We start from the raw sequence: 27,723 nt of genomic DNA, 5'->3' as shown, positions 1-27,723 counted from the left end.
TCCTCTGCCTCTTCAGGACATTGCATGTCTTTCGCCTCTCCTCATCCTCCGCTTCTGGGCTCAAGAGCGAGGACTGGTTGGGGGAGGAGTACTTGGCCTCATGGAGATACCTGTCCATTCTGTCTCGTTGTGGTGCTGGCGGTTCTCTCGAAAGCAGAAGTAAAGGTATGGTTTAGTTGTGCTGTCGCTGGATTTCCAGACTGCACAGTTTGAGGCTGGCCACAGTCTGTAAGTGGGTTCCGGTCCTTGGATAATTCCCCTTAGCAATGCTCTTATGGATAGTTATGATGTTGAGGTCCTTACATGCTGGTAGTCCTGCCACTGCTGGTCCACTTGTGTCTACAAGGTAGAATGTTAATCATTTCCATGCTGACTTTCCATAGCTACATTGCATTGTTAGTGCGCCACTGCAAGGAATGGGTGACCCGTTGTGTGCAGATAACTTGGCAGTTGTCGGTTGACTCCGGACATATGTTTGAGGATTCAGACTAGTAGGATATTTGCACTAGTATCAGTGTCAATATTGACCCTGAGTATGTTTTCCGGCTTTCTTTGGGCATGTGATGTTAATAGTCGTGAAAGCTTCCAGTTGTTTGACTTCATCAATATGTGTCAGGTCAACAATGTGGAACACCTGTCTATCTTTTGGCTGATAATTACTTCTTGTTGAGTCTTGTTTCAAGTCTGTTTCACTGTGGACTTCATGTATAAGCTTCCGTTTACGCAGGTCTCTGGCGGTCTCCTTGCTGCTGTTGCCCTGTTGCTGCGCCTGCTGCCTGTTTTGTCTGTGTCCAGCTGCGGTTTCTGGCCATGTCTTTGGAGTCAGATTTCTTGCATAGGCGGGCCCGGTGTCCTTTTGCACCACACACCTTGCACAGGTCACGAAATGCAGGACAACTTCATGGTGGGTGGGACAGACCACACCTACTACACTTGCTTGCTCATTTTGACTGGTTATCGTGCTGATACTGTTGGCTGCAACTAGTGCTTGCAGATGCTGTTGTCCAACTACAATGGCTTTGTATTTCCTGCCATCTTCCAGCAGTGCATCAATGCTGTGACCTTTCTTTTTCCCCTGGAGGTCTTTCTGAAATGCTTCAATGGGCGTCGATACAATCACCAACTCCATTATTAGATCTGACAGCTCAGTTCCTGAGAAATCACATTCGTTGCCCTACTACAACATGTACTGACAAACTGGTCTATTGATTTCTGTGACTGTTGCCTGTAGAACATCAATTCCAGATGATAAATTCTAAAATTCACTCTTGATCAGAGTTGGTCTTCCAGCACTTTCCATATCTTCATGGGATATTTCTTGTCCTCATCAGATAATCCGGAGGTGTTGATCCTACATAATCCCTCATTTTAACCGCCTGTTTTTCTGATTCTACAATTATTTGGTCTGTGAAGAATAACTGCATTCTTTGTTTGTTGGAAATGTGGATGGGATATCCTTGGCCTTCCAGTTCACGCTGGGAATATTTGGTATTCATATTTCTGATGTTCTTTTGCTTTAAAACCTGCTTTAAGACTTGTTCAATGATTCTGCACTGTTTTCCCTTTAAGAGACTCTGTTATTTATACTGGCTGCTTTGATTGACAGGGGCAGGTGTTTGCTAGTGCTGTGTATTTATCTTGCTTCCAGCACTTAAGCCTGTTCTGTTTACATAGCTGTTCAATAGGTAGTTCAATGGGTTTTTAAGAGTTTTTTATGTTCTTCACACTTGAGTGATTTTAATGGTATATCCTGACTAAACCTATGGAAGAAAATTCTGCTTATCCGGTACTGGATGACAGACAAGCCGTGTGATTTTAAACTTGTAACAGTGATCTAGTGAGTATCTATGCCAAAGACAGAGTGTAATCAGATGATAAACATTTCTGAATAATATTTTTGCATCTTTGGTTCCAGTTAATATGAAACATAGTTTTCTGGTGTATAAGCACTTTTCAGTTGGTTCAAGCTACACTTCAGGACTTGGACCCATAATCTAAGATTGACAGTCCAGTGCAGTACTGACGGACAGCTGCATTGTTTTCTTTCAGGTGAGATGCCAAATCAAGGTCCCACTTATCTGTTGAGGTGGAAATAAAAGATCCCATGGCCCTATTCAAAGAAGAGCAGTGTCCTCCCAACATTCCTTCCTCAACAATTGTGCTTGTCCACATAACAGTGACGACACTTCAAAAATAATTCATTGGATGTAAAGGGATTATGAAAGGCATTGTATAAATGCAAGCTGTTTCTTTTTACCTGAGTAAGGTTGGACTACTGTGCATATGTTTTGTGTACATAACTTGTGGCATGAAGAAGATCAGACTTCTTGCTCTTTAGTCCAGAAGGTGCAGGCCAAATGGAAGAGTCCTGTTATCATTACTTGGATGGCTCAAATGTACAGTTTTGACAGTCGAGTGGAAAACTGATAGATACTGGGAGTGAGATTGTGATGAGCATTATTTTCATTTCCTGCATTCATACAACCAAACCTTTAAGTGTTTGTTAAGAGTAACCAACAACCAGTCTCTGTCTTTATGCCTGTTTATTTACAGATCATTGGATGAAATTATAGGCGGGGGAATTTTACATGACAGCAGAGACCCCACCTACTTACTGAAAAACCAGAGGAGAGCCCACCTCTGATGGGCAATTGGCCCTGGACAGGCCTTCTGCCCCTCTGAGCAGAAAGTCCCAACTCCAGGAGCTGCTCGTGAATCAGGCGGCCAGCAGCACCATGAGGAGCGGTGGCCACTGCTGGGACCAGAGGAGGCTCTTGGACACTGGCACTTAAAGGTGAGTGGGGTTTCAGGCCTCACCGGGGAAAATCAGCTGGGCCAGGGTGGTTGGAGGACCGTGAAACCCCTCTTTGAGTCTCCAGTTCACTGGTGGGAAGCGATTAAGGAGAACATCAAGAGGTTCTTCATCCACAAAGGTGTTCAGAAGGCGAGAGAGAGACAGAGGGAACTGTCCCGACTCCAGAAAATTATGCAAAATCTACTCCGGTTGCAGTCAATGGGGGTCGAGGTGAAGGAGGACCTCCAAGAGGTGAAGAGCCAGCAGGCCTCGCTCTTTGCCAAGGAAGTCTCCAAGATCATCTTCCGGTCCAGAGTCCGCTCCATCGAGCAGGATGAGACGTGCTCGCGTTACTTCTTCCAAAAGGTACACAGAGAGAGCTCTGTTATCAGCAGCCTGAAGGAAGAAGATGGCTCGGTAACGTCTTCGCAGTCCGACATACTAAGGATCAGCAAATCCTTTTATGCTGGGTTGTATGACGCGAAGCCCACAGACAGCAGAGCCTCCCAGTCCTTCCTGTCATCTATCACAGAGGTCTTAGATGACAGCAGGAGGGAGGGACTGGACAAGCCGCTAACTCTGGACGAGCTGACAAAGGCCGTCGAGTCTTTCGAGGCGAGTAAAACTCCCGGGAGCGACGGCTTACCGGTCGAGTTGTACTCGGCCCTGTGGGACTGGGTCGGCCCGGACCTGCTGGAAGTATACGAGAGTATGCTCCTGGCCGGTAGCATGTCAGAATCCATGAGAAAAGGCATCATCACCCTCATTTACAAGCAGAAGGGGGAGAGGTAGAAATCAGAAATTGGCGGCCCATCTCACTGCTTAATGTTGATTACAAGATTCTGTCCAAAGTCATAGCCAGTCGAGTCAAGTCTGCTCTGGAGCTGGTGATTCACCCCGATCAGACCTGTACTGTACCCGGCAGGAAGATCTCTGATAGCCTCGCGCTACTCAGGGATACGATCGCCTACGTACGGGACAGGAGGGTGGACACCTGCCTCATCAGCCTGGACCAGGAGAAGGCTTTTGACAGGATATCGCACACCTACATGATGGACGTGCTTTCCAAAATGGGGTTTGGGGAGGGAATCTGCAATTGGATCCAACTGCTCTACACAAACATCAGTAGCGCAGTGTCAATCAACGGGTGGGAATCTGAAAGTTTCCCGATCAAATCTGGAGTCAGACAGGGCTGTCCTCTGTCCCCGGTCTTGTTTGTTTGCTGTATTGAACCCTTTGCTGAGTCTATTAGGAAGGATGCGAGCATAAGAGGGGTGACAATCCCAGGCAGCGGAGGCACTCAGGTCAAAACCTCCCTGTACATGGATGACGTCGCCGTCTTCTGCTCGGATCCGCTGTCCGTGCACAGACTGATGAGCATCTGCGACCAGTTCGAACTGGCCTCGGGAGCCAAAGTTAACCACGGCAAGAGCGAGGCCATGTTCTTTGGGAACTGGGCTGACCGATCCTTTGTCCCCTTCACCGTCAGGTCAGATTACCTGAAGGTGCTGGGGATATGGTTCGGAAGGGCCGGGGCGTGCACCAAAACATGGGAGGAGCGAGTAGCCAAGGTACGACAAAAGTTGGGCATGTGGGGGCAGCGATCTCTCTCCATTGTGGGTAAGAACCTGGTCATCAGGTGCGAAGCGCTCACGTTGTTGCTCTACGTGGCGCAGGTCTGGCCCATACCCCACTCCTGCGCCGTGGCAGTCACCCGAGCCATTTTCCGCTTCGTCTGGGGATCTAAAATGGACCGGGTCCGGAGGGACACGATGTTCAAATCTCTGGACATGGGCGGGAAAAATGTACCCAACGTGGCCCTCATCCTGATGACCACCTTCGTGTGCGGCTGCATCAAGCTATGTGTAGATCCCCAGTACGCAAACTCCAAGTGTCACTACGTGCTGAGGTTCTATCTGTCCCCGGTGTTGCGAAGGATGGGCCTGGTCACATTGCCGCGGAACGCTCCGTGCAGTTGGGCGGCGCCGTACCACCTATCCTTCGTGGAGCAGTTTCTGCGGAAAAACACCTTTGACCACCGGTCCATCAGGCAGTGGTCTGCACGGAATGTCCTCAAGGCCCTACGGGAAAAGGAAACGGTGGATCCTGTCGGATGGTTCCCCGAGCAGACCGTCAAAGTCATTTGGCGGAATGCCTCATCACCAGAACTTTCAAACAAGCACCAAGACGTAGCTTGGCTGGTGGTGAGAAGGGCCCTCCCCGTCAGATCCTTCATGCACACCCGAAGTCTCGCCCCCTCCGCACAGTGCCCCCGCGTTGGCTGTGGTGGGGAAGAGACGGTCGCCCACCTCCTCCTGGAATGTGCCTTTGCAAAGCAGGTGTGGAAAGAGATGCAGTGGTTTTTGTCAAGGTTCATCCCAAGCAGCTCTGTAACACAGGAGTCTGTGCTCTACGGGCTGTTTCCCAGGGACGCACACCGAGACAAACATCAACTGCTGCTGGAGGACTATCAATTCGGTGAAAGACGCCCTTTGGTCTGCCCGAAACTTGCTGGTCTTCCAGCGCAAAGAGTTGTCCATCACCGAATGTTGCAGACTGGCACATTCCAAGGTCCAGGACTACGTGCTGAGGGACGCACTAAAGCTTGGGGCAGCTGCAGCAAAGGCTCAATGGGGAAAGACCACAGTGTAAGGTTCCCCCACCAAGCTGGACTGAGGGGCTGGAACCATGGGATGCCCCTCGAACTGTATCGTTAATATTCTCAATTGCTGTAAATGTAAAACTGTAATTGACATGACAATTGTGAAACGGAAGGGTTGGGAAGAAACTCATGACATTATTGAAAGAAACTGATCTCTTTTGCAATGTTTGTATTTTTTCGTGCTGTTTGGAAACTGGTTGGCAATGTAATTTTTACAGATTTTTATGAATAAAGTATATTTTGGAAATAAAAAAAAAATCAGCTGGGCCAGGGTGAGGGAGGTGGGGATCGATTAGGAAGGTGGGGGGAGGTGCTTCAGCAGAGGCAGATGTGCCGTGGGGGCGCCCTCCACGGGGCACAGTGTGCTTGATCAGGAGGCGCCCCTCCTCCCCTCCAGCCAACAAGGAGGGCGCCAGGTTTCAGGGGGCGCCTCCCCAGGTGGCGATGTGCACAACTATCGCTGGAAAGATACCAGCTGTGGTGGGAGGATGTTTATTCACTACTGCCTGATGAGAGTTCATCAGATTATGAGATGACTAAAAATGCTATCCTGAGTGCATATGAGCTGGTTACAGGGACGTACCGCCAAAAATTCCGAACCCTCCAAATGCAGCCTGAACAAACTTACATTCAGTTTGAAAGGGTTAAGAAACTCGCTTTTAACCAATGGATAAGGGCACATGAGAGTCCAGCTATGAAAACCTCAGAGAGGTGACTCTCCTTGGAGTTCAAAAACTCGCTTCCTCCTTCCTTAAGAAACCACATGGAGGAACAAAAGGTTCCAAGAGCCAGGCAGGCAGCAATCCTGGTTGATAATTATACACTTATTCATAAGCCTCTGCCCCAAGTGAAACCCTTCCCTGTCACCTCCAAAAACCTGAAAAGGATAGAAGGTGGGAGAGTGATAGAAGGATGAACAGCCATGAGCAGGAGGGAGAGCTGGAAACACAGGGATCCCTCCTCAGGCCAAAAAGGAAAGTGGCTGAGAACAGGAGTGATGCCTGGAAGCCTGTATATTTCCACTGTAACAAGGCAGGTCACCTTCAAGCTGACTGCTGTAAGTTACGGGGAAAACTCATAAGCTTAGTCAGGGTATACCAGACCTGTGCAGGAAAAGGGGTCCTGATGGAAAGCACAGCAGACCAGGCTGTGGCTTTAACTGCAGCAGTAAAACACTGTAAACCTACCGCTGAGAATGCGGGAAAACTTAACAAAATCTCGAAGAGTTACCAGGATTTTTTGTCCAGAGGAAAAGTGACCGCAGACCCCTCGAGTGAGGCAAGTAAGTCCATAGTCATACTTAGGGATACAGGGGCCAATGGTATCAGAGGAAAATATATGTCCAATATTTATAGCAGGTGCACCTGGGGTGCGACCCTTGCTTCAGGACCAGTAACAGTGGGGATTGTCCCTAGTGGACAGTATCGACCTACTCCTGGGTAATGATCTGGTGGGGGTGAAGGTGGTAGTGTACCCAGTGCTTTTAGAGAGACCAAAAGAGGTCAGGGAGACAGAGCAGTTACAGGAAAAGGTCCCTGACATTTTTCCTGACTGTGGTGACCTGGTCCATGGCCAAATAGGTTTCGTCAGAGGAGGCTGAACTGGCACTGCAGACAGATGACCCTACTGTCTAGTTATCTGAAACATTATTTGGGAAGTTAAAGGACTCAAAGGATGGATTAAACAGGTCTTCCTTGGTCAAGGCTCAGCAAGCAGACCCAGGGTTAAAAATGTTAGCACAGGCTGCCCAAACTGAAGCTGAAGCAGCGAGAGTTCCAGAGTGCTATTATAGAACATAGAACAGTACAGCACAGTACAGGCCCTTCGGCCCACGATGTTGTGCCGAACATTTAACCTACTCTACTATCAAACTAACTACCTACCCTTCATTCTACTATCATCCATGTACCTATCCAAGAGTCGCTTAAATGCCCCGAATGTATCTGCTTCTACTACCACAGCTGGCAGCGCATTCCACGCACCCACCACTCTCTGTGTAAAGAACCTACCTCTGACATCTCCCCGAAACCTTCCTCCAATCACCTTAAAATTATGCCCCCTGGTGATAGCCCTTTCCACCCTGGGAAAAAGTCTCTGGCTATCCACTCTATCTATGCCTCTCATCATCTTGTACCCCTCTATCAAGTCACCTCTCATCCTTCTACGCTCCAATGAGAAAAGCCCTAGCTCCCTCAATCTTTCTTCGTAGGACATGCCCTCCAGTACAGGCAGCATCCTGGTAAATCTCCTCTGCACCCTCTCTAAAGCTTCCACATCCTTCCTATAATGAGGCGACCAGAACTGAACACAATATTCCAAGTGTGGTCGAACCAGGGTCTTATAAAGCTGCAGCATAACCTCGCAGCTCTTAAACTCAATTCCCCTGTTAATAAAAGCCAACACACCATACGCCTTCTTAACAACCCTATCAACTTGGGTGGCAACTTTTAGCGATCTATGGACTTGGACCCCAAGATCCCTCTGTTCCTCCACACTACCAAGAATCCTGTCTTTAAGCCTGTATTCTGCATTCAAATTCGACCTTCCAAAATGAATCACTTCACACTTTTCCAGGTTGAACTCCATCTGCCACTTCTCAGCCCAGCTCTGCATCCTGTCAATGTCCCGTTGCAACCTACAATAGCCTTCCACACTATCCACAACTCCAGCAACCTTCGTGTCATCGGCAAACTTGCTAACCCAGCCTTCCACATCCTCATCCAAGTCATTTATAAAAATCACAAAGAGCAGAGGTCCCAGAACAGATCCTTGTGGAACACCACTGGTCACCGAGCTCCATGCTGAATACTTTCCATCTACTACCACCCTCTGACTTCTATGGGCCTGCCAATTTTGTATCCAGACAGCCAGCTTTCCCTGTATCCCATGCCTCCTTACTTTCTGAATGAGCCTACCATGGGGAACCTTATCAAACGCCTTGCTAAAATCCATATACACCACATCCACTGCTCTTCCTTCATCAATGTGTTTTGTCACATCTTCAAAGAATTCAATAAAGCTTGTGAGGCATGACCTGCCCCTCACAAAGCCATGCTGACTGTTTCTAATCAAACCATGCCTTTCCAAATAATCATAAATCCTGTCTCTCAGAATCCTCTCCAATAATTTGCCCACTACCGACATAAGACTGACTGGTCTATAATTCCCAGGGTTATCCCTATTCCCTGATGAGGAGTGGAGACCTCATAGAAACATAAAAACATAGAAAATAGGAGCAGGAGTGGGCCATTTGGCCCTTCCAGCCTGGTCCGCCATTCATTATGATCATGGCTGATCATCCAACTCAGTAGCCTGTTCCCGCTTTCGCCCCATACCCTTTGATCCCTTTAGACCCAAGAGCTATATCTAACTACGTTTTGAAAACATACCATGTGTTGGCCTCAACTGCTTTCTGTGGTAGTGAATTCCACAGGCTCACCATTCTCTGGGTGAAGAAATTTCTCCTCATCTCAGTCCTGAAAGGTTTACCCTGTATCCTTAAACTATGACCCCTGGTTCTGGACTTCCCCCACCATCGGGAACATCCTTCCAGCATCTACCCTGTCAAGTCCTGTTAGAATTTTATAGGTTTCTATGAGATCCCCCCTCACTCTTCTGAACTCCAGCAAATATAATCCTAACCGACTCAATCTCTCCTCATATGTCAGTCCCACCATCCCAGGAATCAGTCTGGTAAACCTTTGCTACACTCCCTCTATAGCAAGAACATCCTTCCTCAGATGAGAAGACCAAAACTGCACACAATATTCTAGGTGTGGCCTCACCAAGGCCCTGTGTAATTGCAGCAAGACATCCCCCTGCTTCTGTACTTGAATCCTCTCATTATGAACGCCAACATACCATTTGCCCTTTTTACCACCTGCATGCTTACCTTCAGCGACTGGTGTACGAGAACACCCAGGTCTCACTGCATATTCCCCTCTTTCAGTTTATAGCCATTCAGGTAATCATCTGCCTTCCTATTTTTGCTACCAAAGTGGATAACCTCACATTTATCCACATTATACTGCATCTGCCATGCATTAGCCCACTCACTCAACTTGTCCAAATCACCCTAAAGCCTCTCTGCATCCTCCTCACAACTGACCCTCCCATCCAGTTTTGTCTCCTGCAAATTTGGAGATATTACATTTAGTTCCCTTATCTAAATCATTAATGTATATTGTGAATAGCTGGGGTCCTAGCACCGATCCCTGCGGTACCCCACTAGTCACTGCCTGCCCCTCGGAAAAAGACCCATTTATCCCTCACAGAACTGCAGACAAAGAGTGGACAGTGGTTCACCAGGTAGTGATGCTGCCAAGGTACAATAGGGAAATATTGAGAATAGCCCACGAGATTCCAATAGCTGGTCAGGTAGGTATCAGAAAAACCCAAGCCTGCATCTGACAGTAATTTCACTGGCCACAACTCCACAAATACTTCACACCCCTCTTCCTTAAATACAATATCTGCATCGTTCCCCTCTTTTGTGAAGACAGGCGTGAAGTATTCATTAAGAAACATACCAACATCTTCCACCCCTACACATAGGTTACCTTTTTGATCTTTTATGGGCCCTACGCTCTCCTTAGTTATCCTCTTACTCTGAATGTATTGATAAAACAGCTTTGGGTTCACCTTGATTTTGGTTGCCAATATTCTTTCATGCCCTCTTTTAGCTTTCCTAATTTCCTGTTTGATTTCACTCCTCCACTTTCTGTACTCTTCTCTGCTTTCTGTCATATTGAGTTCTCGGTGTCGGACATAAGCTTTCCATTTCTGCCTTATCTTACCCTGTAAGTTTCTTGATATCCATGGGGCTGTAGATTTGGCCTTTTTCTTTGAGGGAACATGTTTACTCTGAACTCCTTGAATCTCCCCTATGAATGCCTCCCACTGCTGTGACATTGATTTACCTTTAAGTAGTTGTTTCCAGTCCACTTTCGCTAAATCACTCCTCAGCTTAGTAAAATTGGCCTTGCTCCAATTGAGAACTCTAACTCCTTGTCTTTTTCCATAATTATGTTAAAACTGACCGAATTATGATCACTACCACCAAAATGCTCTCCCACTGCCACTCCTTCCACCTGTCCAGTTTTATTTCCTAAAGCTAAGTCCAAAACTGCACCCTCTGTTGTTGGACTTGCTACACATGGCCAAGCAGTTCTCTTGAATCCTCCTAAAGAATTCTGCTCCCTCAAATCTTTTCACACTAAAACTATTCCAGTTAATACCATGGTAGTTAAAATCCTCTATTACTGCACTATTGTTTTTGCACTTCTCAGAGATTTGCCTACATATCTGCTCTTCTATCTCCCTCTAACTGTTTGGAAAACTATAGTACACCCTTAGCAGTGTGATTGCCCATTTTTGTTACTTAGCTCAATCCATATGGCCTCATTGATGATCCTTCCAATATGTAATCTCTCTTCGCAGCTGTAATTGTTTATGTGACCAAAATTGGCATTCCCCCAATCCCCTGACCTTATTCCCAGTGTCTGACCTGCTCTTGTAGCCACAGTACTTACATGGCTGGTCCAGTTCAGTTCTGGTCAATGGTAAACCCCCCGCCCCCCACTACCCTCCCCAGGATGTTGATAGTGAGGGATTCAGCGATGGTAATGCCATTGAATGTCAAGGGGAGATGATTGGATTCTCTCTTGGTCGAGATAGTCATTGCCTTGCAATTGTGCGGCGTGAATGTTACTTCCCACTTAATTAGCCCAAGCCTGAATGCTGTCCAGGTCTTGCTGCATTTGGACACGGACTGCTTCAGTATCTGAGGAGTCGCAAATGGAGCTGAACATTGTACAATCATCAGCAAACATCCCAACTTCTGACCTTATGATGGAGGGGAGGTCATTGATGAAGCAGCTGAAGATGGTTGAGCTTAGGACAGTACCCTGAGGAGCTCCTGCAGTAATGTCCTGGGGCTGAGATGATTGACCTCCAACAACCACAGCCATCTTCCTTTGTGCTAGGTATGACTCCAACCAGAGTTTTTCCCGATTCCCATTGATTCCAGTTTTGCTAGGTCTCCTTGAATGTGATCTGCATCAGGCCCTTTGCACAGTGGTAAAATCTTTCATGAATGCTCATATTACTTTTGTAGAGACTATATGCTCCATTCGCCCAGAAGCTGTCCTATCAGTTTTCAACAGCTAAAGGATTGGATGGAAACAGCCATTTCACAGGGGTTAATTGCCTCCTTGCTCACAAGAGGTCAGCCAGAAATAAAGGTCATAGAGTCATTATGGCACAAAAGGTGGCCATTCAGCCCATCGAGTACATGCTCAGCTCTCTGCAAAGCAATTCAATCAGTCCCAATACCCTGCCTTTCCCCACAGCCCTGCAAGTCCATCTTACCCAATGCCATCCAATTTCCTTTTGAAATCATTCATTGTCTCTGCTTCCATCACCCTTGTAGGCAGAGAGTTCCAGGTCATTACCACTTGCTGCGTAAAAAAAGTTCTTCCTCAAATCCCCTCCTGCCCACACCCTTAAATCAGTGTCCCCTAGTCCTTGTACCATCAGCTAATGTAAACAGCTTTTCTTTGTCTATCTGATCTAAACCTAATCTTATACACCTCTATGTCCTTGCCCACTATCTGCCTTTGCAGCCTCTTTGCGTCATCCTCCACAGCTTACTTTCCCACCTAACTTTGTATTGTCAGCAATCTTGGGTACATTACGTTCGGTCCCCTCATCCAATTCATTGATTTAGATTGTAAATAGCTGTGTCCAAAGCACTGATTCTTATGGTACACCATGGGTTACAGCCTGCCAATCTGAATATGAGCCTTTTATTTCTACTCTCTTTTTTCTGTCATTTAACCAATCTTCAATCATGCTAATATATCACCCCCAATCCCATGATACCTAATTTTTGTAACAACCTCTTGTGTGGCACTTTACTGAATGCTTTGTGAAAATCCAATTCCACTACATCCATTGGTTGTATCCATCCTACTAGTTACATCCTCAAAACAGATCTGTCAAAAACTATTTCCCTTTCACAAATCCATGTTGACTCGGCCTAATCATATTATGCTGTTCTCAGTGCCCTGTTACCAAATCCCTAATAATAGATTCTAGCATTTTCCCTACTACTGATGTCAAGATAATTGGCCCATAGTTCCCCAATGAATGGTCATTGACCTCAAACATTTCTCACTCCACAGATGCTGCCTGATCTGCTGAGTATTTTCAGCATTTTCTGTTTTCATTTCAGATTTCCAACATCCGCAGTATTTTGCTTTTGTATTCCTTGTATTATATTTAACTTCTCTTCTTAGCCACTGTTGGGCTACTTTTCCTGTGAAGTTTTTATTCCTTAAGGAAATGAATATTTATTACAAGTTATGGATTACTTCTTTAAATATTTGCCATTGCCTATCTACTGTCATATTTGTTAATTTAGTTTCCCAGTTTACCTTAGCCAACTTCCCCCTCATATCTACACAGTTTGCTTTGTTCAGATTTAAGACCCTAGTTTCAGGCTCAACTAAATCTCTCTCCAACTTAATATAAAATGCTATCATTTTATGATCACTCTTCTCTGGAAGCGCCTTTAGTACAAGGTTCTTAATTAAACCTTTCTCATTGCACAACACCAGAACTAAAATAGCCTGTTCCTGAGTTGGTTTCTCAACATAATGATCTAGAAAATTGACTTGTATGCATTCCATGAACTTTTCTTCCATAGTATGGGCGGCACAGTGGCGCAGTGGTTAGCACCGCAGCCTCACAGCTCCAGCGACCCAGATTCAATTCTGGGTACTACCTGTGTGGAGTTTGCAAGTTCTCCCTGTGTCTGCATGGGTTTCCTCCGGGTGCTCCGGTTTCCTCCCACAGCCAAAAGACTTGCAGGTTGATAGGTAAATTGGCCATTATAAATTGCCCCTAGTATAGGTAGGTGGTAGGGGAATATAGGGACAGGTGAGGATGTGGTAGGAATATGGGATTAGTGTAGGATTAGTATAAATGGGTGGTTAATGGTTGGCACAGACTCGGTAGGCCGAAGGGCCTGTTTCAGTGCTGGATCTCTAAATCTAACTCTAAAATCATGACTGCAAATTTAGTTTTCCCAGTCTATAGGAAGATTAAAGTCCTCCATGGTTACTGCATTACCCTTGTTAACATGCTCCTCTAAACTTTTGATCAACATTACAACTACTGTCCTTAAGGGAAGGAAATCTACCGTCCTTACCTGATCTAGCCTGCATGTGTTTCCAGACCCACAGCAATGTGCTTGGCTCTTAACTGCCCTCTGAAATGGCCTAGCAAGCCATTCAGTTGTCAAGGGCAATTAGGGATGGGCAACAAATGCTGGCCTTGCCAGCAATGGCCACATGAGGTGAGGCGAGAGTGACTGCCCTTGACATCAAGGCAGCATTTGACCAAGTATGGCATCAAGGAGTCCTCACAAAACTGGAGACAATGGGAATCCGGGGTGGGGGCGTGGGAAACTCTCCGCTGGTTGGAGTCATACCTAGCACAAAGGAAGATGGTTGTGGTTGTTGGAAGTCAATCATCTGAGCTTCAGGACATCACTGCAGGAATTCCTCAGGGTAGTGTCCTAGGGCCAACCATCTTCATCTGCTTCATCAATGACCTTCCTTCCATCATAAGGTTAGAAATAGGGATGCTCGCTGATGATTGCACAATGTTCAGCACCATTTGTGACCCCTCAGATACTGAGGCAGTCCATGCAGAAATGCATCAAGACCTGGACATTATCCAGGCCTGAGCTGATAAGTGGCAAATAACATTCATGCCACACAAGGGCCAGGCAATGACTATCTCAAACAAGAGATAATCTAACCATCTCCCTTTGACACCCAACGGTGTTACCATCACTGAAACCCCCACTATCAACATCCTGGGGTTTACCATTGACCAGAAACTGAACTGGAGTAGCCATATAAATACCATGGCTACGAGAGCAGACCATAGGCTAGGAATCCTGCAGCAAGTAACTCTCCTCCTGACTCCCCAAAGCCTGTCCACCATCGACAAGGCACAAGTCAGGAGTGTCATGGAGTACTCTCCACTTGACTGCGGGGGTCTGCATGACACCAAGGTTGGAAATTAAATGTTCCAGGATACTTGACTTGTTGCCACTCCAACAACATTCAAGAAGCTCGACACCATCAAGGACAAAGCAGCCCTCGGACAAGGGGAGCAGATGCATGGGAACATCACCAACTGCAAGTTCCCCTCCAAGCCACACACGATCCTGACTTGGAACTATATTGCTGTTCCTTCACTCTCACTGGGTCAAAATCCTGGAACTCCCTTCCTAACTGCACTGCGGGTGTACCTACCCCACATGGACTGCAGCGGTTCAAGAAGGCATCTCACCACCACCTTCTCAAGGGCAAGTAGGGATGGGCAATAAATGCTGGCCTAGCCAGCGATGCCCACATCCCATGAATGAATTTTAAAAAACCATGAAAGAATTTTTTAAAACTGTTAAAGGGGTCTATAAACAATCCCACCAGTGTTTTTGGCCCCTTGTGTTTCTTAGCTCCACCCAAACTGAGTATACATCTTGATTTTCTGAGCTAAGATTCTTTCTTAACTTGAAAGAACAATACAAGTTAAATGGTAAATGAAAGAAATTGCATTTCATGAGGGAATGCCTTTTAATATTTGTTGGCAAATTGATCCTGACATTTAACTTGAAGAAAACTTTCATGTCGAAGGCTGAGTTAGATGGATTCTTGATTGACAAGGGAGTCAAAGGTTATTGGGGGTAGACAAGAAAGTAGAGTTGAGGCTACAATCAGATCAGCCATGGTCTTTTCAAATGGCAGAGCAGGCCTGATGGGCCAAATGGCCTACTCCTGCTCTTAATTCGTATGTTCATATGTTTGCATGTTGTCTCTACTGCCTTTATCCTATCCTTTATTATCAGCGCTATCCCCCTTCCCTTTTCCATTTTTCCTATCTCTTCGAAAAGTCAAGTATCCTGGAACATTTAATTTTCAACCTTGGTGTCGTGCAGGCCGCCACCTGCCAAGAATGAGGCACATTAATTTTGCCACATGGACATTAAATTTCAAATTGTTGCTGGGAAGAAGAGAAGGTCTGTTATAAGGAATTGACAGGCCAGAAAGACATGTTTGCAAATTAGCAGACAGTGTTGGAACAAAGGAGCTAGGCCCTGCTCCCATAAAATACACAGAAAAGACCTGGTCAAACCAGTCGGTCACGTGACCACCCTGCTGAGCAACATGGGGAGTTTTAAATTGTAGAGACAGCATTTGAACTGGCAGAAAGCTCTTGGCTCTTTGATTGAAAAGAGCTTCTCCTGTCGGCTCCCATCTCTTTCTCACTAGCTTTGGAATCCATTGAAGACACATGAACCCCAAGAGAGAAAAGTCCGCTACAGTGAACAATGCTTAAGAAGATTACTGGGCCCCAACGAAATGCAAGACCATATCTTCAATCAAGGACTCGACAGTGAGCTCGAAGCACAGCAACAAAAAAACCTGCCACAGAGATTGCCTCAAACTTTTCCACTTTATTTTTTCTTCTGCTCTTTGATGTCCCTATCTGCATTTATGTATCACGGATGCATGCTAGCATGGGCGTGTCATGTAACCATAGGCATTAAACAAATTAGAGTTTAAGTTTAATTAATTTCACTTTTCTTCTTTAAACCTAAGAAACCCTGTTTGTGCTCGTTTCTTTGCCTTAAAATTGGAAAGCGATGAATAAGGATTCACCAAGGGGGAGTTCAAAGCACAGTGTTTTTAAAAAATAAAACCCTGTTACAGTAAGACCAGGTGAAGGCTGAAAGGGAATCCTGGACCTCTTTCTCACCTGGTCGTAACACTTGGTCACGCTGCAACCACATCTCTGCAATGGCTATTATTTCAAATTCATTAATTTCGATCTGTGTTATTAACCCATCTCTTTTGTTACAAAGCTTCGCATATTCACATATAATGCCTTCAGCTTAAATGTTTTCTGTTTTTCTCTTATGTCACCCTAGTCACTAATACCCTATTACCTTTATTAAGCTTTCTATCCCATTCTGACTCACAGCCTGGTTTAGGTGCAGCCTGTCCCAATGGAACAGCTCCCTTTTTCCCCAGTGGCCCTGAACGAAACCCCTGCCTCCCATACCATTCTTTCAGCCATGCATTTCACCTTTTAATCCATTCATCCCTATCCCATTTTGTGCATAGCTCAGGTAACAATCAACAGAATATTATCTGTGAGGTTCTATGATCTGGTTTAAACCCTAACTCCTCACAATCAGACAGGAGAACCACATTCCTAGTTCTATCTATGTCATTGGTTCCTACATGCGCCACGACAACTGTATCCTCCCTCTCCCACTCCAACTTCTTCTTCAGCCATGAGGAGATATCCTGGCCGGAATTCTACGCCGCCCCAGTGGGTCGGATGGTGGCGTGGGGGCGGCATAAAATTGAGCGGCAGGCTCCGGGAGGCCTAACCGCCACGCATCCGCCTCTGACCAAGTTTACGGAGGTCCGGCGGTGGGGTGAGAAGTGGCCAGCTTGCCCGAGGCCAATCAAGACCCTCAAGTGGCCACTTAACGGCCTCTTAAGGGCCCTTGCCCGCCTCCACGGGTAATTTACCCGTGGCAAGTGGGTGTGCCAGGGACGTGTAAGGCCGCCCAGCTATAGCTGCCGGCCTTTTGCACCCCAGGGGTGGGGGCGGCCTGCCCGATTGAGGGCCGCCCCCGCCTCCCAACCCAAGCCCGGGATCCAAGACGCACCCCCCCTCCCCCCACCCCCCAAATGAGCACCCTAGGGGCACGACCGATTCCCCTGGTGAGGTTGCCTGAACCTACCTTCTGTCCCGGTTCCATTGCGCCCTCCTCGGTCGGCTGGGCTGCAGTCTCAGCAGTGGCCACCGCTCCCGGTGACGCTGCTGAGACTAAGAGCTGCTGGCCCACTGATTGGCCGACAGCGCACTGAGGTGGGACCTCCTCCCTCAAGCAGGTGGAAGTCCCGCCTCGGGCCAATTAAAGCCTGGGGATCCGTAAAATACGGGACGGATCTCCAGGCTGGGCGGATGCGGGATCGGCACCGACATTTACGTCGGAGTCCGGCTCCCGTCCGCCCAGCGTAAAATTCCAGCCCCTGAATCCTGGCATTGGGCAGGCAACACAACCTTCGGAATTCCCAATTGTGGCTGCAGAGAACAGTATTTATCCCCTTGACTATACTGTCCTCTACCACTACCACATGCAGTTTCACTCCACCCACTTAAACGGCCTCCTGTACCATGGTGCCATGGTCAGTTTGTCCATCCACCCTTCAGACTTTGCCCTCATTGACATAGGCAGCAAAAATCTCCTACCTGTTGGATAAGGGCAAAGGCCAAAGCTCTCCAGAACGGCACCTGTGTTCCCTTTACCTGCCTGACTCGCAGTCACACTCTTCTGTCCCTAACCACTAACCAGACTTGTACTACTACCTAACTTAGCGGGGTGTATGACTGCCTAGTGGATCAATGAGTCCCATTATCTTCCCCTCCCTGATGCCTCACAATGTCTGCACTTCAGATTCCAGCTCAACAACTCACACTTAAATTGTTAACTCCAATAATTTTGATAGTCAGCCTTTAAAATCAATAAAATATTATTAATTCTTCTCAAAATTAATAGCTTTGTTTCATTAAAATAACCAAAAAGAGAATTTCATATGAACATATCAATCACTACTTACCAGTACGACACAGAAAGATTTCATTCCAATAGAGAGAATAGGGTGTAAGAAATGTAAGAAATGGCTGGGTGCTCAACCAAGCTTAAGGCTAAGGTACGTTGTTGGAGCAGTGAACAAAGATTTATAGTGGGTACCTAACTATGGGAGTGCTTGATTCTAACCCTTGCCTTTGAGAAAGGAATATTCTACACAGTAACATACACACTTATCAACCGCACTAGCATCCCTCAAATTGGTAGAGGCAAAATTCACACACAAAAAAAGTTTAAAGAAACACAGAAAATCAGTTAGAGCCAAATGCCTTATACTCCCGGTCAATATTGTTTTCTTTCTCAGTTCCTCTCAATTTGGGTACAACATTAAATTTTCAATTTTTTCCCTTCAGTCCTGATTGATATAATGGACAGTGAAAGGACTATGATTTAAAACTCCAGCTGTAGGATTATGCCTTCCAGTAATAGTGCTCATTAGCCTACAACAACAGAATTTGGTTTCCCACAATGGAACATTCTGCTATATCAGATAATGCTCTCGGCATGCTGGACAATCACTGAGTAGTTCCATTCAACTCATCAGGCTACTATTCTTTGAGGTTACTTTGTGGTCATCTAGATTAAGGATAAAGAAGCTTCTGTAGCCAGTTTATTATTAGGAATACTTTCACATTCCCAGTCTTCAATGCATCATTAGCACTCAAGGGATGATATTGTGTCTAGGGAACAGCATGAAGATGAACTATAGACAATAGAGCTGGCCTGAAATGTTGCTATTGATGACCACTTTATCTCCTTTCACCTCATGCCATCGCCAAACTATCAACCTTGCAAGAGACTGATCGGAGTATTCAAATGATTTTTGAACGACATTCTGAACAGAAACTGAACTAAATCAATGTTCTCACTATGGATCATAGTTTTAAATTAAGGTACAATCTTTGAAATCTATGTATTGAAATATCTGAGCAATGTTGACTGTACAGTGTGACAAAAGAATTCACATAAGGTATTTAAATAAATGATTCAGTGCGGTTATTTTGGCAGTCACTAGGATAACATTTTATTGTTCATTTGATATAATCAATAACACTTATTTTAAAGAATCATTTTTATTAATACAAAAATGTAGTTTCCAGTTGCCAACCTACAACTCATCATCCGCACCAAGAACTATCTGTTCCTCTGTCTCTGACCTTTCATGCAATTCAGCCTCCCTTGCCTTATCATTGGAGGCTGCACATTCAGCCACCTAGGCCTCCTAATTTGGAATTCACTCCCTAAACCTCTCCACCTCTTATCCTTTAAGACCTTCCTGAAAACCCAACTCTTTGATTAATCTTTTGCTCATCCCTCCTAACATCTCAATTTTTGACTCAGCTTCTGCTTTTCTTTATTGTGCCACTAAAGAACAAAGAACAGTACAGCACAGGAACAGGCCATTCGGCCCTCCAAGGCTGCGCTGATCTTGATGCCTGTCCAAATGAAAATCTTCTGCACTCCGGGGTCCGTATCCCTCTATTCCCATCCTATTTGTGAAGCATTTTGAGACTATTTCTACGTTAAAGGTGCTATATAAATGGAAGATGTTTTATTTTTTCTTTCCTATTTCCATGTAATTGGTCAGGAAACTTTGTGCCATGTTTGTTTGGATAAATGCATGTTATTGGAATAATGGGTTTCCAAATAGAAATCACCCATTAGTTATGAATTTTGGAGGAGGAAGAGAAGAAGCAATGAAGGGATGACAGCAGGTCTGTCTGCACCAGACAAAATTGCAAGATTTTATGGTGGCTTTTAATGTGTATTTAAAGCATTTCATTAACCCATGTCTGTTGTGATATCCAGACTCGAGCTCGTCCTTGGAAGACGGCTTTGAGAATTCCTGTCCAGACCAACGCTAATGGACCTTTTTGATTCTGACCACAATTCTAGGCACCTGAGTACATGGATGTTAGGCACTCTGCCCTGCCACTTGATTCTAATGATACATGGATATTATTTCTGCAAATTATCAAGTTATGGTAGCAGATTCACGACTCCAATCCGTATGATGGCTGGTGAAGACAACATATGTTGGCAGACTAGCCTATCATTCCTATCTGCATCTGTGCTCAAGTTTGTCAAAGGCAAATTGGGCCTGCTGATCTGGTGAGCAATGTCATTAGTATTATTGGTCATAACCAGCATGGGATGGGCTAGACCGTATCTTTTTTAACATAACTGAATGGCAAAATGCAGTGTTGCTTAAGCAAAGCAGTTTGAAAGTAATTGGATGTGTATAGAACACCTGAATCTCTATGGTTGGAATTCTCTCAGCAGCTAAATAGCCTGCTGCCAGGACCAAAAGCGGCATCCAATCCCATGTGGGCTGGCAGCGGGGACCAGGGTGGCATTTTACCGGCCGCAGCCAATTGAAGACGGCAGCCCACATCCCAGAGCTGCTGGCCCAATGGAGGTGGCCGCTGTTAAGGCTGCAGAAAGGAAAGAGGGCACCTCAGCATGCGAGTGCCCTTGAAAGCAAGGTAAGTTTTTTTACTGACCATGCTAGGGCCAGGCAGACAATTGGGGGTTGGCAGGGGGTCCATCGCCACTGGGGTGACCACTACCGATTGCAACCCCTCCCTGAGCCATGAGCAACCATAAAACAGGGCCCTCCCAGGGAACTCGCTGGGAAGACACCAATGTTTACCTACCGGTGTCCCCACTGACACCAGGAAAGTGTTAGCTGGGACAGGAAGCAGCCGATAATAGGCCACATTTATAGGCTTATTTGGCTGCCCAGAGGGCAACTGTGCAGCTGAGATTCGCATCCATGGTGATATTCCGTGGCAGCAGGAAGACATTGGGCTCCCCTTCCGATATCATCTGTCACATTTCACAAGGCCTCCCGCCTCCCAGACCAATGTGTTTGTTTTTTGCTCACTTGACAAAGGCATTTGCCGCTGTGAATCATGACGAAGTGTGGAAAAATCTTTTAAAGTTTGGATGCCTTCGCAGATTTGTAAATATTGTCCAGCAATTACATGTTGGTATAATGGTTGAAGTGATAAATCAAAGTTGTGTGTCATCACCAACAAAATTAACAATTGGTTAAAAAAATTGAGGCTCACGGAATAGGAGGGTCAGTCTCTAATTGGATAAAACATTGATTTAAGGACAGTTGTGGTAAATGCTTGCTTTTCAGACTGGAGGATGGTAAACAGTGGTGTTCCCTAGGGGTCAGTGCCAGCACCACTGCTTTTTTTTGCTATATATAGAAATGACTTGGATCTTGGAATACAGAATAGAATCTCAAAATTTGTTGACGACATCAAACTTGAAGGTGAGGCAAATAGTGAGGATGATATAAACCGCTTGCAACAGGACATAGACAGGCTAGCAGAATGGGCAGAGAGGTGGCAGGTAGAATTTAATACTGACAAGTGTGAGGTGATGCATTTTGGAGGAAGGAATGGGGAGAGGCAATATATACTTTATGGCACAGTTCTAAAGAGTGTGCAGGAACAGAGGGAACGAGGTGCATGTGCTTCAATCTTTGAAGATGGCAGGACATATTGAGAGAGTGGTTAGTAAAGCATATGGGATCTTGGGCTTTATAAATAGAGGCATTGAGTACAAAAGCAGGGAAGTTATGCTGAACCTTTATAAAGCTTTGGTTAGGCCCCAACTGGAGTATTGCATTCAGTTCTGGTTACCACACTTTAGGAAGGATGTGTGGGTCCTTGACAGGGTGCAGAAGAGATTTACCAGAATGGTTCCAGGGATGGAGAATTTTAGTTACAAGTTGGAAAAGGTTGGAAAAGCTGGGTTTGTCCTCCTTAGAACAAAGGATATTGAGGGGAGATTTAATAGAAATGTACAAGATTATGACAGGCTGAGGTAAGTTAGACAAGGAAAAACTGTTCCCATTAACAAATGGTACAAGGACTAGGGGACACAGATTGAAAGTTTTGGGCAGAAGTTGCGGGGGAATATGAGGAAGCACTTTTTACGTAGCGGGTGGTAATGACCTGGAACTCGCTGCCCACAAGGGTGTTGGAAGTGGAGATGATCAATGATTTCAAGAGGAAGTTGGATGGCCACCTGAGGGAAATAGACTTGCAGGGCTATGGGAATTGAGCTGGGGAGTAGGACTGATTGCATTGCTCCTTGGAGAGCCAGCATGAACTTGATGGACCGAATGGCCCCCCTCCATCCTGTAAATGACTCTATGACTCTGTGACCATTTGCAGTCATTAATGGCATCAAAAAAGGTTATGTTTTTGCACCAAACTTTTTCAGTATACTGTTTGTTGTGGTACTGCTCAAGGTGTTCAAAAGTTTCATACTTGATCATGCACAGAGAGTGGCATCCTCAACCTTTGTTGGCTGGTTCCATTCTTATTATCCAGGATCACCTCCAATGGCTTCTCTTCCAGCTACTACACTATTATTATCTCCCAAGGATCTATCCTTGATACCTTCTTATTTCTCATTTGCATGCTGCCGCGCATCTGAAAACACAGCGTCAGTATTCACATGCACACTCACAACACCCAGCTCTACCTCCTCTTTCGACCTCTCTCTGTCATTCAGCTTGTCCGACATCCAATACTGGATGAGCAGAAATTTCGTCCAATTAAATATTGGGAAAACCAAAGCCATTGTCTTTGGTCCCGACCACAAAATTTGCTCCCTAGCCATTAACTCCATCCCTCTCCCTGGCTACTGTCTGAGGCTGAACCAGACTGTTTTCAACCTTGGTGTTGTATTTAACCCCAAGATGAGCTTCCGGCCACATACCTGTGCCACGATTAAGATTACTTATTTTCACCCCCGTAACATCGTTCAACTCCGCCCCTACCTCAGCTAATCTGTTGATGTAACCCTCACCAATACCTTTGTTATCTCTTGAATTAACTATTCCAATCCAGGCTTGGCCGCTTTCCCACCTTCCACCTTCCATAAACTTGGGGTCATGCAAAACTCTGCTGCCTGTATCCTAAGTCGCACCAAGTCCTAATCACACATCACCCCCGTGTTCACTGACCTACACTAGCTCCCGGATAAGCAACGCCTCTTTTTAAAATTCTCATTCTTGTTTTCAAATTCAAAAAATTCATTCAAATTCATTTCTGTCTGGAATGCGCTGCCTGGGAGGGTGGTAGAGGCAGGTTGCCTCACATCCTTTAAAAAGTACCTGGATGAGCACTTGGCACGTCATAACATTCAAGGCTATGGGCCAAGTGCTGGCAAATGGGATTAGGTAGACAGGTCAGATGTTTTAATGCATCAGTGCAGACTCGATGGGCCGAAGGGCCTCTTCTGCACTGTATTATTCTGTGATTCTGTGATCCGTGGCCTTGCCCCTTCCTATCATTGTAATCTCCTTCAGCCATACATTTCTCCAAGATGTCTGTACTCCTTCAATTTTGGCCTCTTGAGCATCCTCGATTTTAATTGCTCCACTATTGGCAGCCATCCTTCAGCTGCTGAAGCAATAAACTCTGGATTCCCCTCTAAACTTCTTGACCTCTCCACCTCGCTTACCTCTTTTTAGACGCTCCTTCAAATATTCTTCTTTAACCAAGGTTTTGGTCATCTACAGTAATATCTCCTTATGTAGCAGTGTGTCAAATTTTGTTTGATAATGCACCTTGGGATGTTTTACTCAGTTAAGGCACTATATAAATACATATGGTTGTTGTTAAAACTAATAACCATTCGCAACATGTTCTTTGCCAATGACTGTACTTTATTTGCCCATATTCTCAATAAGATTCAGTTGCTTCACTTTTTGAGTGCGCATGCTGTTCCTGTCAGCAAATACTCTACATTAGAGATGAATTTCCTTGGAGTTTCTCCTGCTATGCCACCAAACTTTACTGGAGGAGTGTGGAAATCCCATATGCCATCACTTGGGATAGATCTTGACTTTGTGTGATAAAACGGGAGGTAGGGAATCAGCAACTCATTTTACATTTCTCTGATGTTTATTTTAATTTAATTTAATTGTCAGACGTCAGGCATGGCTCAGTTGGCAGCACTCATGTCTCTGAATCAGAATGTTGTAGACTCAAGTCCCACGCCAGGAACCTGAGCACAAAAATCAAGGCTAACAGTCCAATGTGCTGCTGATGGAATACTGCACTGTCAGATATGTTACTTTTGGGACGAGATGTTAAACTGAGGCCCCATCTACCTTCTCAAGTGGACATAACCCATGCCACTATTTTGAAGAATAGGGGTGTTATCCTTGGCGTCCTGGCCAATATTTATCCCTCAGTCAACATCACAGAAAACAGATTATCCAGCCATATCATTTTGCAGTTTATGGAACCTTGCTGTGTGCAAATTAGCTGCCACATTACAACAGTAACTGCACTTCAAAGGTACTTTGTTAGTTGCAAAGCACTTTGGGACTTCCTGAGGTTATGAAAGATACTATATAAATGCAAGTTTGTTATTCATTGATGAGTGTAGGACAGCATGCCAGGAGCTGTACCAGGCACACCTAAAAATGAGATACCAAACTGGTAAAGCTACAACACAGAGCTATATGCATGCTAAAGCAGAAGCTACAGGCTGCAGAGAGAGCTATGCGATCCCACAACCAACAAATCACAGAATCACAGAATTGTTACAGTGCAGAAGGAGGCCATTTGGCCCATCGTATTGCACCAGCCCTCCAAATGAGAATTCATCTAATGCGATTCCCCCTCCTTCTCCCTATAACTCTGCACATGCTTCTTTTTCAGATAATAGTCAAATTCCCTTTTGAATGCCTCGATTGAACCTGCCTCCACCACACTCTCAGAGAGTGCATTCCAGATCCTAACCACTTGCTACGTGAAAAATATTTCCTCATGTTATTTTTGCTTTTTTTGCCAATCACTATAAATTTGTGTCCTTTCGTTCTCACGGATCAGATCAAAACCCTGCAGTCGTGCCACACCAGTTGTGAACAGTGTTGGACGATTAAACAACGAACTGAAGTAGAGGGCTCCACAAACATCCCCATCCTCAATGATGTGGGAGCACAGCACATCAGTGAAAAGACAAGGCTGAAGCATTTGCAACCATCTTTAGCCAGAAGTGCTGAGTGGCTGATCAATCTCAACTTCCTCCTGAGGACCCCAGCATCACAGATACCAGTCTTCAGCCAATTCAATTAATTTCATGTGTTATCAAGAAACAGCTGAAGGCACTGGATACAGCAAAGAATACAGGCCCTGACAACATCCCAGCTGTAGTACAGAAGACTGGTACTCCAGAAATAGTCTGACCCCTGGTCAAGCTGTTCCAATACAGCTACAACACTCAAATATACCCAACAATGTGGAAAATTACCCAGGCATGTCCTATCCACAAAAAAGCAGGACAAATACAATCCAGCCAATTATCGCCCCATCAGGCTACTCTCCACCAACAGCAAAGTGATGGAAGGTGTCATTGACAGCACTATCAAACGGCACTTACTCAGCAATCATCTGCTCACTGATGCTCAGTTTGGGTTCCGCCGGGGCCACTCAACCCCTGACCTCATTACAGCCTTGGTGCAAACATGGACAAAACAGCTGAATTCAAGAGGTGAGGTGAGAGTGACTACCCCTGACATCAAGGCAACATGTAACCGAGTGTGACATCAAGGAGCCTATCAAAACTGGAGTCAAAGAGAATCGGGGAAAACTCTCCACTGGTTGTCATATCTAGCACAAAGGAAGTTGGTTGTGGTTGTTGGAGGTCAATCATCTCAGTCCCAGGACATCACTGCAGGAGTTCCTCAGGATAGTGTCCTAGGTCGAACCACCTTCAATTGCTTCATCAATGACCTTCCCTCCATTATAAGGCCAGAAGTTCACTGATGATTGCACAATGTTCAGCACCATTTGTGACTCCTCAGATACTGAAGCTGCCTGTGTCCATATGCAACAAAACCTGGACAACATTAAGACTTGGGCAGATAAATGGCAAGTTACATTCACGCCACACAAGTGCCAGGCAATGACCAATGTTATGGAAGTGATTCTGTTGTTTTGTTAAAAATATGTTTTGAGGAATTCATAATCAAACTGAATAAATGTTGGACCAGTATTTTTTTTCAAGAGGGCACTGAAAGAACTAGGTTGGCAACAATGTTTACTGGTTGTCACATGAATCAAGTTAAAAATAGAACAGAAATCCTGGTAACAGGGGAAGATGTGGGCAGAGAAGTTAGTCCCACCCCTTGATAGGACAAGCCCGGGAGATGCAGCATGCACTTGAGAGGGCAGCAAACACACAAGCTTATGGTTGTAGAGTCAGTGTGTTTTAGGTTCTGGAATGAGATAAAGTTACCTCCTGAAGTAGTGTCAAGGAAGAAGAGAAGACCACAACCCAGCTCGCTTTCTAGCAACTCTCTAACAGACCCTGAGAAGTCCAAGGTGCCAATTCATCTCGTCTCCTGTCTTTGAAGAAATGCCTGCTAAATTACTTCTCAATGCCACCTGAAAAGAACTATTCTAAAAGATCTCAGTGACCCGTCTACATGTACTTGGAAGTTAGACTGTATGCCAGTTTTGGAACAAAATATGGGATTGCTGCAGTGTTCCAGTGAACATCAACGCAAGCTCGAGGAACAGCATCTCATCTACCGATTAGGCACACTACAGCCTGCCAGACAGAACATTGAGTTCAATAATTTCAGAGCATGACAGCCCCCCATTTTACTTTCATTTTTAGTTATTTTTTCTTCCTTTTTTTTTACATTCTTTTTTACATTTTTTACAATCTGTTTTTTGCATTTATCTCATTTCATCTTAGTTTGTTCAGTTTGCTTACCCACTGTTTTATTTCAGGTTTGCACTTGCTGCTGTTCAATTCAGTGCATTAACACCTAATCTGTACTAATGCTTTGTCTTTCAACACACCATTAACATATTGTTTGCCTTTGCTCTGTAACGTTTTGGTCAGCTATGTAGCCTGGTCCAATCTAGACCTCCTTTGTTATCTCTTGCCCCACCCCCACCTCACTTGCTTATAACCTGTGACTTTTCTAATATTTGTCAGTTCCGATGAAGGGTCACTGACCCGAAACGTTAACTCTGCTTCTCTTTCCACAGATGCTGCCAGACCTGCTGAGTGGTTCCAGCATTTCTTGTTTTTATTTCAGATTTCCAGCATCCACAGTATTTTGCTTTTATTTTAGTGTTTAATTCACTGCCACTTCTCTTCCAGGAATGCCTAGCTTGAAGAAGTTCTGCTCTTCTCTCCGACGGGATTTTCGTTTGTCTCTTTTACCTTGTTCACCTTCATTGCTTTCTATTTCCCTCTTGGTGTTTGATAAGGTATCTACCAAAACTCGTTTTCACAGCCACATCTCCTTCCTCAGTGACTGTCTCCGGCTCCGACTTATTCCACGTGGATTCCAATTGCAGTTTCACCCATCATGCTTTGAAACCACCCAGGATCACAGGTATCTCCGAGAAATACAAAGTTCCTCGGACTGCTACTCTCACCGCATCCTGAGATCCACACTCAGTGCTATGCGCCGCCACATGCACACACTGGACCTCTCTCTCCAGCAGCACCGCCTCACCT

The sequence above is a fragment of the Heterodontus francisci genome, chromosome 1 (assembly GCF_036365525.1).
Source record: "Heterodontus francisci isolate sHetFra1 chromosome 1, sHetFra1.hap1, whole genome shotgun sequence".
Taxonomy (NCBI): domain Eukaryota; kingdom Metazoa; phylum Chordata; class Chondrichthyes; order Heterodontiformes; family Heterodontidae; genus Heterodontus; species Heterodontus francisci.
Note: the sequence above shows the minus strand (reverse complement) of the source record.